Source organism: Pinus tabuliformis, chromosome 1_1 (assembly GCF_031772625.1).
Source record: "Pinus tabuliformis cultivar Carrire ecotype Pingquan chromosome 1_1, CPIR1, whole genome shotgun sequence".
Taxonomy (NCBI): Eukaryota; Viridiplantae; Streptophyta; class Pinopsida; order Pinales; family Pinaceae; genus Pinus; species Pinus tabuliformis.
Genome location: NC_142297.1, coordinates 743,189,815 through 743,202,173, shown reverse-complemented (window position 1 = coordinate 743,202,173; position 12,359 = coordinate 743,189,815).

The following is a 12,359-nucleotide window of genomic DNA, read 5'->3' as shown; positions in this document are numbered from 1 at the left end:
GCCCATGCAATGGAAAATCGAGATTTAGGGGCAGAAGTCGACCCTCAACCAACACAATCTCCTAGCAGAATTGAACTACCTCCACCTTTTGATTCTATGGATGATTGTCTTCAAAAAATCTTATTACTTTTGGAACAAATTGGTTGCGACAAGCATGAGGACAAGAACACGGTCAATGGTTCTATGAATGACCTTCAACGAAACCAATGACGTATGATGAACATATTGCTTCTCAGTGACACGGTCATAAGAGAATTCATGAGAGAATGGAGAGCCTAGAAGGAAGATTGGAGCACATGGAAGGTCATGTACATTGTGCTTTCAATCCTCCTATGTCACCAGCCCATGGACACGATAACCAAACTCCGGTGCACCCTCTAGATTAAGGATGAATGTTAGCTGCTTACCGATTCTTAGGGTTTTTTGGTCTTACTAGGCATTTTATATGTGATTCTCTAGTATACTCCTTTTATTTATCATATAGTTTTGTTATTATATTATGGCCAACAAGTCCAGCAAGAATGAGGTTGTAAATTTTTTAAATTCAAACCCTTCACAGTACATCTATGATTTAAACTAATAAATTCTTTTGATTAAAACAATGGATTATTATATTATTATTAAATAAAATAAATTTATTATTATATACTATTAAATTTGAATTAACAAACAAAGAGTAAATTTTATCTTTACTTTTTATAAATATTAATAATCTAATAATAATACATTTGAATAAATAAATATCACTATCATAACATATTATATAAATAAATATTTAATATTACATTAAATAATTTGTTTTTTATAATGATATGATTATTTAGATAGATATTGTTAATTTTTCCATTGCAGCTGAGTAGAATTAGGTACTCAAATAACTATGTAAAAATGTTTTTAATGTTCCAAACAAAAAGGTGAAAGAAATTTTAAATTTCATTCCTACTAATTTATATCAACACAAATATATTATAAAAATATTAAAACGAACCTAATGTCAAAAGGATGATAAACTGAAGTCCACCAACATATTTAATGCGTTAGTTTTAACGAATAAAATAAATTTAGAAGAGTAGTTCATTTCATAATAAAATCTATTAAATTTCACTCTGTCGAAGTTGCAAATTTATTGATGAAATTAACGACAGGTGACATAGATCCAGTCAAAATTTATAATGTAGTTGATGATGCTGAACCTTTTGTATTTTTTTTAGTAAATACATTAATAAATATCTGCCACATAGTGTAACTTTGTGGTTTGGCATGACATCGGCCCCCAAATGGGCATTTGAGATACTCTTGACATAGTGGATGGAGTGGAACTCATGATATTTACATTACATTGTAATAACTCTTCAGCATTAGTTTTAAATTTTTTATTGGTTTCATTTATATGGAAAGATAAATAAAACACATTAACGCTTTAAGCACTTGGTCCAAGATATTTTATTTCCTTCCTAAACATGCATTTTTATTAAAAAAAATTAAAATGATAAAATATTATCATTTTTTTAATTCAAAATTTCGATATTATATTAAATCAAATCTATATTTTTACTTGGCTAGAGAGGTATACAATATCATAATAATGTCTTTTTCATGGGAAGGTTTCTTGATTTTTATAGTGTAAGGGATTTCTAGGCGCGCACACACATATACACACATAATTTCTCTACTTAAGTTTTTTCTTTTCACGATTGACATGTATATATTATAATAAATTAACACTCAACAAATTACAATGGCAATTCATGTTATGTCGTATCATGTAATTCAACATTTGTTGAGGTGGTTTATTTATTTTTCTTCTTGGAGACATATCCATTCTTCATGTTGTTCTTGTATTGATGTTGTTGATTCTTGCATTTCCTCATCTTCTAATTCTTTTATGTTTTCACATTCCTACTTTGAGAGAACTTGCTTGTGTCCAGATATTACATGGCCTTGTCCTTTTCCTTTGTTGCATCAATCCAACCTCCTCTTCCCTTTTCCTAATAGGGATAGGTAGGTGAGATCACCAAGGTAGGAGTGCTAGGATAAGGTCATGTCTTTTTCTTTTGTGCAAGAAGAGGGACACACTTATTTTCTTCAAGGTGTTTTCCTAGATATGTGACTATTTTTATACATTGGGACCATAGCACGTGAGAATGCTACTTCCTAAGGTGCTTGGGATCAATTCAACAAATATGATGGCTTGTTTTATGCTCCTTTAAGAATCACAAGTGCTCTGAGTTGTTATTTCTCCTTAAAAAACTGATGGATGGAATTCAATATTAGGTTGCTTAGGATCCAAAGGTGTTTGAAGGGAGTTCCTTGTTGGTTATGTGATGCTCTTAATTTTCTCTTGTGTATCAAGCGCGCTTCTTGTGAAATTTTCTAAGTGCTTGAGCAAGTATTTACTAGATTTGGGTAGTGGGCTACTATGTGGTCAAATTCAAAACAAGACTTACATTGGAAGGTAGCTTGTTTATAATCTAGAAGCTATGTCTAAATGTACTCCTTTACAACCAACTTGATTTTTTTTCGGGAACCATTCATTGATATCAATATCTATGTCGATTCCAACATGTTTAGTGATTGGTATCATTTATGTTTCAATGCTTTGAAAGTGGAGTTTTACCAATGTGCTTCCAATAATTTGGAAGGAATCAAAGCCCCAAAATTTAGTGGAGGAGAGTGAATCTAAATAAGGGTTCAAAGTTGAGGTCCAAGGCTTCATGCATAGCCAACATTTCCAAGAACCAATGAACCAAGTTGCAGATGAGGTCCCTACCCTTAGTTCAAATTCTAGAATGAAAATTTATTTTATGCATGTGTAGATAAAGGCTTCATCTTTGATTTTGGTTTCTCGGTTGAGAAGGAAATAGATGCATGTGTATGTATACATTTTGACCAAAGGCCATTAAATGTGTGGATTAACCCATTACTTCTAAAATAATTTGTTTGATATATGACATGGAAAAGAACTAGCATAGATAAAGTTGGATCCTCTCTTACTTATATGACTTTTGAGGGAGAAAGGTTCAAAGAGGCTCCCTATGGATTGAATTTGATGAGAATTGACTTGAAGGACTTACTTTATTCCAATAAGGGCATGGATATGAGGTGGGAAGAACTAGACCCTGAATGAACTATATCTTCTATAGTGGTTAGTGATTGAAGTAGTCTTTAACATGTGAGTAATAGCCTGCATAACCTAATTAGAAGAAAAAATCATAGAAGAAAGAATAGAATTAGGCAACATCAAAGAGTCAAGAGAATGGGGACTTAAGGATGAGATCATAGTGATTTCAATAGGATGGAGTAATCGACTAGGGGAGCCATGGCCACGACAATGGTGCCACTATGGTGTGGACCCTAGCTATGCCACACTACCACCACTAGGTTCAGTTCCTTGATCCTAAATAACATTTCCTTCAATAAAGTAATATTTTGAGTTTTAATACACCAATAATTATGAGAATTCAAGCTACAAATAATATTATTACATAAGTACTGAAGATTAATAAATCTTGAATATTATTGAGATAATTTTAATGTAAAACTGACTTGTTTCATCTTTATATATAATTGGCTTTCTATTATATTATTATATTATTTTTTCACTTATTTGAAAAACATGAATATATCAACTCTCTTTCTCTTTATATAGAAAGAGAAAATGCTCAATTCATTAAAATGGAAAAATCACAAATTCAAATTAAATTAAAGTAAAGAGAACAATACACATTTCTTCACAATAAATATACCTAATTGACATGTTATATACCATATATTATCTTCATATAACAATTAATTTTTATAAAAATTACTAAAACATGTAATTTTCATGGGGAAGAGCACAAAAATTATATTATTATTATTATTATGGTTACTTTAAATAATAAATATATTTTGTCTACTTTGAATAAATGTTTGATTTTAAATTTAATATACAATATGTTATTTTTACATTATTTTTCATATTTATATTTATTTTTGTATATTAAAATACAAAAATCATAAATTATGGTTTTTACTAAATTGTAATTTAAGGAAAATCATAAACGAAATCATGTTCATGGAACATGGCTCTAGTCGTAGTTGTGGCCAAGCTCACTTGTTTATGTTTGATTGATAGGACTTTGAAACTTAGAGCTTAATTGCCAATCATTAATATTCCCCCTTGTAAGATAAAAAGTGAGAATATAAAAATCTCTTCATTACAAGTATGTGTCAATACTGAATAATGGATTCTATGGTATGAATAATATATCTTCTTAAATCTGATAACATTGTTGGACACATAAGAATAAAGAGAGATTTAGATAAATGTGTGATGCATTTCTCATTCATATAATACACATATAAATGTATTATCATATGATGTTTATATTCATCTCCCAAAAGGTTTCTTGGATTCCTGACTTCTATAAAGTTTACTTGTTGCTTTTTTCCTTCTTATTCAAGTGAATAATATAATATACTCTAATCCCTATGGATTAGGTTTCCAATAATTTGTATATTGATTTCTACGAATTGAAGATGCAAAGCATAATCATAAATTATTCTCTAATTTACTGAAAAGACAAATATATAAATATATATTTCACTAATTTGGTAAATAAGGATTTATATGTACACCCATTAGGCACATTCAAATGAAACACAAAGTAACAATGAATGATGCATTGCACTAGATCTTAAACATAAACCTTAAGCACAAATCCGAAGAGAGTAACCCATTTAACCACATCAATCAAAATTTATTTCCATAAATTATGAGTTTATTAAAAAAAAGTTCATATACCCCATATATCACTTAACCATCTCCAACATGCATGATACATGAACTAACTAATTTTTATATATAATTGAAGTTAATTATATGAACAATTCAATCTGAAATTTAGTTTACGGAAAATATTTGATTTATTAAAAAAATAAATTATCATTTAAAAATCAAACTATATTTAACGTTAATTTAATTTCAAAAAATAAAAGCATTTTAATAACCAGAGGAATAATTAGGAAAATACAAAATTTGACGTGATATATATATATGAAAATACAAAATATAGAAATGAGGCAATATATAATTATAATTGGTTTATTTGATTTTAATAAAGTAATAGATTATTTAGATTTCTTTGGTTAATATTTTTTTTGATAAATGATTTATATTATATTAATGAAAATTAGATACATAAAGTCTAAGCAAATAGTATGGAGAGACATGATCCATAGACACCATAAAGGGAGACCATTTGCTCCAGAAGGGGAAACTAGATAGTCTATCTAAAAAAGAGTTTGGTGCTATTATTATATGTTACACTAAAAAATGTCACCATCGCTATGTACAGTTAGTATGGCTCTATCAACAGTCATGCTACCCTCTTGAGCAAGTTTTATGCCTCTGCTTTCCATGTCAAACTCCAAGAAGAGAGAAAGTCTTTATAAATGTATTTATCTCTGGGTACGCAGGTTCTCTCAACCTTACCTGCGGGTACGCACCCAATGTTCACAATGTCTGCGTCCAAAGACGCTCTGTATGTAAAGGGGCAGGTGCGTCCCCCTGTAAAGGTCAAAATGCGCAAGTTTCATCTTTAAAAAGTTACTTGTGGTCATTTATAGAGCATTCTAGAAGGTTGTTCGACGTGTATGAAGCGCCTCCAGATGGTTCATGTACCCCTACCAAAGAAGAACCTATCCCATCAATAAGGGAGCTATCCCATCCAAAGAGGGGAATATCCCATTGATGGTGGACCTGAATAACTTCCTCTTGAACACTATAAATACAGGCATTGGGCCAGAGGGAGGGGAGGCTGAAAGCTAAACATTCCTAAGGGTAGATGCTGCTGGAATTAGGACTTCCTTGTGAGAACTTGTGAGGAGAGATTACCATCTTTACTTGTTTCCATTGGGAGGTGGGTGAGCTTTGTCAAAGTAAAGGAAGACTCTTGTGGACCCTGGAAGGAGCTTGCACAACACCAAGGCTCAGGTTGTAATGGTTCCTTTTGTTACCTTTAATGCAAATTAGTCCATTCTTCTCAATAACTTGTTGTTTATGAGTTGTTTCATATACTCCTTGGTCTATATGTTGAATATGCTTTGTTTTATGTTATAATCAGGTGCTATTTAATGGTTTGAATGTTGGTGAATGCAGGTTTCGGAAAGAAGGAGGAGCTCATCCGGATCAGCGGAGCTAAGCTACTACAACAGCGTTTGGACAAAGGTAAGAACTAAACACTTGATTTCTCATATCATAATGCATGTTTAGAGAAGGATTGCTCTTTTTTGTCTTGTTTGTCATTAGAATGTCTTAGACTTCTAGGAAGGTCGGTTGTGTCCGCACTATTGACTGATTCCGTGTGACAAAATGGCGACTCCGCTGGGGATCCATTGATGTCAAAGTCTTTTCCTTTGAATGAACTTTGCTCTGAGAAAATTGGTTTATTTTTCTGGTTTTTGACTGTGTGAACTTGTATTTGGGTGGATTAGCTTAGGATTAAATTAGATTTAGTTTTTCTTGAGTTTTCCAGTAGGACGCACCCTCTGAGTATTGCACAGTGCGTCCCTGGACGCACTGTCGCTGTGTGCACAGAGCGGGCCCGCACCTGTCTTAACAGGCTGCCTGCGTCCCCTGCTAAAATTTGAGAAAATTCCATTTTTTGCATTTTTTCTCTTAGATTTTGCTTTTTCTTAGTTTTTACTGCCCAGATCCATTGCTCTCTTGTCAAAGATCTTCACCTGAACTTGTTTCAATAGCATTGAGTGTTTTAGTGGATTTCATAGAAGTTTAAGCCATAGGGTTTGATTTTTGAGTAGGTCTTGTAGTGACTTTGGCGGTAGAAGTTGTCAAGCCTTAGATCTCTCTGGTTTTGTCAGCATTCTTAGAAGTCAGACCTGTCATAAAGTCTACCTGTGAGAGAAACTCACCCTTTGAGTGGTCTCTTGGGCAAATTTCGAAGTACTTGTTGATTGAGTATTGAATTCCATTTTATAAAAAGAACAAAAAGATTTGAGTTTTGTTTTGACTGGTCTTTTGATTCTGCATTAGCTGGTCCTTGACTTGATTTTGGTCAAGTAAAACATCCGGGAATCATCCTTGTAAGCTTTTGTCCTCTTTAGTTTTGCTTGTAGGTAAATTTTCCTTTAGTTTGCTTTTGAATGATTTTGAGTTGATTTCCTTAGATTTGTTAAAATTGATTTTTGATAAATAGTTTTATTTGCTTGGTTAATATAGGCAAAATACAAAATTCTTTTGGAATCGAATTTGCTTTAGTAGCGTTTGTAGTCTTTTGAAGAAAAGGAATTTTCGTGAGTAATTAGTGGTTATGAGTGCATGTTTTGGAAAAGATAAAAGAAAATTGTTTCTTTGATTGTCTTTGTTAAGAAAGTTGTTTTCTATAAAATTGCATTCTCTCAACTCTCTTAGCTAAGAAATTCATTGAAAAGCAAAGTAGTGTAAATCATCTTAGGTGCATCTTTGTAGTGGTTGCGAGTCGAGTCTACACACCACCAGTTTCATCTCCACTACCTTTTGTCTTAAGGAAGCCATAAAAAATTAACGCTTAAAGTAAAATTGACGTAGTAATTTTTATTTACTAGGGCTCTGAAACACCAATATAGATCAGGCTAGTGTCTTGGAGTAGGAGAGTAATAAACTCTCCAAGACAACAAAACCAAACAAGTAGCTTATCTTGTGATAGAATAAATCCAACTGTTTCATTTACACTCTGGGAAAGCTCCTCTTAAAGGAGAAGCACGAGCTCGTGTCCGAACCAGTGAGGGGATCAATCCTCCCTCGTTGGGAACGACGCCAGACACGCACATATTACAAACGGTAAACCTCGGATTAACCATTGTCGAGGAGCCAGGGGTCACTTGTCGGTAAACCTTGGATTATTGTCAAGGAGCCGGCAAGGGGATTGAGCTTGATACTCTGCCCTTGCGTGCTGTCGGAGTTTAGACTGTTCCCCCAGGTGTACTTGTTGCTGTTGGTAACCTTAGTGACCATAATATTTAGGATTCTACCGAGGTGACGGTGGAGGGAAGATCCCACTGTACCTGGAGCAGACGTCGGCTAGACTCACTTGGATTTTCCGGGGGGTTCACTTCACTCGAGACGGTTAAAGTGGAGGAACTTGTGCCGGTCTATTCATTAAGCAGGTTGCCGGGGTAACTGTTCCACCCGCCATTTCTGTACTGAATCCGGCGAGGTTGGACTTCATCACCAACTAGCGCTTTCGGTCCGGAAGACTACTGTTTGTGCTTGGTTTGACGCCCTAGATTCTTTAGGCATGTGCTTCAAATTTGTTTGGTTCTTTAGAGACTTTAGGTGGTTTGATTTGAGATTTTACTTTGTTTTCGTGTGTAGTAGTTAAAAGTCTTTAACTGTGGCGGAATTACCGAGACAGTCCCGTAGACTTTGGGGCAAGTCACCTGAGATTGTTACCGGAACTGATTTGTTAAGGAAACTCCATAGAACGCGGGGTGGACCTCCTGAAGACGATCCAGGTCAGTACGAAGGTTTGAAGGTCCTTGTAACTCCTCCTAGTGGCAGTAGAGTAGGTTCACCTGAAGAAGGAGAATCTTCCTTGGTAGTCCATCCAGATTACCAAAGTCTAGAGACAGGTTATAATCCCGAAGCTGTTACAGTTTATGAGCTTGCTGGTAGTTTTTCGTCTACTAGTGACATAGGCGAAGAACCTGAAATATCTGAACCTGTTACTCCAACTTCTAGTGTTCCTGATTCACCTAGGGTTGAAAGAGTCATAACCGAAAATCTTCCTTCTGGATTGATTGCTATTGAAGAACTTGCTCCAGAAGAAGAAGTAGGCCATGTTCTTGAAGATCAACCTACCATTGATCTAAGAGAACGTGAATCTATCTTTTACAGCCCTCCTAGAAGTACTACTTAGTATCTTTCGTTAACTAATTATCTAGACAACTTAAGTACCGGTTTTTCTCCACCTCGTACTCCTTTTCCATCTAGAGGTATATATAGTCCTGTAAATATGTTTGGTCAGTCGTCCATGTTTTCTCAATCATCTGAATCATTTTTACATGGCGGTCCTTCTGTTCCTACTGGATATCAGTCACTTTCTGGTATTTTTGCAGGAGCATCTCCTCAACCCATTGAACATGGGTTATTAGCTGGAAATAAGCCGTTGGGTGTAGGGGATATCTATATGATGTCAGGTTCAACTCCTAGTTCTCAACCTCAAGGTGGGCAGTTACCGCCTGGGGGGCAACCTCAGGGTACACAAATTGTGTCTGGGGGGCAACCTCAAGGACAGTATATACCTGTGGTACAATACTTACCTCAAGGTCAACCCCAACCTCAATATGTACCCCAAGGTCAACCCCAGTATCAGTATTTACCTCAGGGGTATCAACCCCAAGGTCAGTACTCGAGTCAAGGTCAACCCCAGTACCAATATTTACCTCAAGGGTATCAACCCCAGGGTCAATATTCGACTCAAGGTTATCTACCACCTCAAGGTCAAACTTATGTTCAAAATATAGGAAATGTACCTGTCAATTATCAATCCTACCCTCAACCTGGTTATGGATCTCAGTATTCTCAACCTGTTACGGGTCAATACCCCGGAATGATAGTGTGGGATCCATCACAAGGCCAGCAGGTGATGCAGCCAAGTATACAGTTGTTACCTCAAACTGGGCAACCTGTAGTTTCTGGTACACCCCAGCAACCACAACCTGTCCAGTCAACTATTCAAACTCCTGTAACTTCGGTAGTTACTCAGTCGCCCATTGCACCTAGTACTCCATCTCAAACGACTGCTGCAACTACCGCACCATCTGTCCAGTCTACCGCACTTACTTCTGGAGTATCGACAGCTCCGGTTTCTACCGCCTCTGCAACCACCCCTCAGACATCTTTACCGTTGTCTGGATCTACGATCCAAACCACAGTTCAGATGCCTGTAGGGCAGCCTGGTTTAAGTACTGTTGTAACAAGTCAACCTCAATTTACGTACCAACAGTACCAGGGGCAGTATCAACTTGGTCCTGCTGTCCAACAACCAGTTTACCAGTATCAACCATATCCTGGGTATACTTATCAACAACCTCAACAGCCCCAGTACAGTCCGGTTAATCCTGGTTTTCCGGGAGGATATAATATCCCGAATGCGATTCCCATTCCTAGTTATCCTAGATATCCTCCTCCTGGAACTGGTATTGTGGCCCAGAGTTTTAGAGATCCTAACCGGCAATTGCCGTTCATTGCAACTTTGGATTTACCCGACTTGACGCGCCTAACGAACGATCCAATCAATTATCTTCCGTTTTGGCCGCCAATGCCAAATAAGTTGCCCAGTGATATACCTAAGTTCGAAGGTAAGTCTAGAGAGGATCCATCAAATCATGTGATGACTTACCACCTCTAGTGTGCTTCAAACTCGATCTCGGATGATTCGATCCATTTACGTCTTTTCCAGCATACGCTCATTGGTCTCGCAGCCAAGTGGTACATTGAGTTACCACGGGCCTCTTTTTACAATTTCAGCCAGTTAGCTACCTCTTTCCTCACTCATTTTCAGTTGCCGGTCAGATACGATAACGGTACTGAGTTATTAACTTCACTAAAACAATCGACGTCCACTTATATTTCTGACCATATTCATGAATGGCGACGTCGAAGACGTTTGGTGAAAGTTTATATCCCGGACCAAATCTTAGCTGAATGGTTTGTAAAATCATTATTACCGAAGATTACTGAAGATGTAGCTAAGGCCGGAGTAGTTACTGAGGAGCAAGTCATTGCTCAAGCCCAGTACCTTGACTTAGTTTATACTCAGTCGGGTACGTTGCACGAGAAGATCCCAGATCTTCCTAAGTCGAATCAAATCGCTGCTGCTCCTTCGGGGTCTCATGCTGCTGATGGCATGATTGGTACGGTAAATACAAAAAGCAAGAAGAAATCCTCCAAGAATTCTTCTCCAATTATAACCTTACCAGACTCCCCGACAGGAGAGTCTTCTCCTGAAATTACTGCCGACATTCACGCTGTAGAGTCATCTACGGCTAAATCCAAAAACGGTAGTAAAAAGAAAGGTAAGAAGAAAGAGAAAGCAGATAAGGCTCCAAAGGAGAAAAAAGAGAAGTCGGAATCTACTGACGAGAAGCGCAAACCTCGATATCCTTGTTTAATTTGTGAAGAAGATCATTTCACAAGAGATTGCCCTCATCGGGCAGAGGTTGTGAAAATCGTTAAAGGTTCCCCAACTCCTGCTGTTTTGAAAGATCCATTTCCAAAGCAGGAGAGTAAGATGATAGGCTCTTCCTCGAGTGCTAGTGAAGAACCCATATTAATGATGTCTCACGTACGGATTGCGACTCGGTCGCAAGATTATGGTAGTAAGAGTCCTGTTGATGGTAAAGAAGCAGAATCTTCTCATTCTAATCCATCAACCTCAACTCCTGGTTCCGATCCACTACAGATCGAGAGACCTAACCCGGACCTAGTAATCAAACCGCCCGCCAAGGGTATACTTTGAAAATCTGCTTTCAATCCACACGCAAGAGCAGCTCAGAATTATAACATTGTTGAGGATTTAGCTGTTTCACCCTCAGCAATGTCGGCCTTGGAAGTGCTGCAATCATGTCCAGCACAACGCAAATTACTATTGTCGGCTATAGGAGCTGTTGATATTCAGGATCCGAACCTGATAATCTTCGATCTAGAAAATAGTACACCGCGTCTCCCTCATCAAATGGCTTTCCAGATCCCAGTGATAGTCAAAAACAGGCCCATTCATCGGACTGTAATTGATGAAGGAGCTTCTACGTGTATTATGTCGATTCAATGTTGGAGATCGCTTGGTTCTCCTACATTGAACCAGTCCCCGACCATTCTTAAGGCCTTCGATGGCCGTGGGTTCCATCCGTTTGGCATTCTACAGGATTTGCCTATAGGGGTTGAAGGAAAAACCGTTAGTCTGGATGTGGAAGTGGTTGATGCCCCTCTAGACTACAACCTTCTTTTGGGTCGAAGTTGGTCTTACGCTATGACAGTGGTCGTGTCATCGGTCTTCAAAGTTATAAAATTTCCACACAATGGTAAGATCGTGACCATAGACCAGTTGGCTTATCTTTCATCCGACCCAACCTCTTCCGAGAGTATTCAGTATGTCGGTAAAACGACTATCCCTTACAGGGATATTGGTGTAGGTTTAGTTAAAGATTCTGGTTTACTGGGAACTTTTCCTTTTTCCCCACTCAATGCAGACCCTTCATTTGCTCATATTCATATGATTACTTCAGATACCATTATTTACGATGATCCTTGGATTATCCCATCTGAAACTGAAATAGACTCATTCGGTGATGCTATGCCTTTGTGTCCATATGAG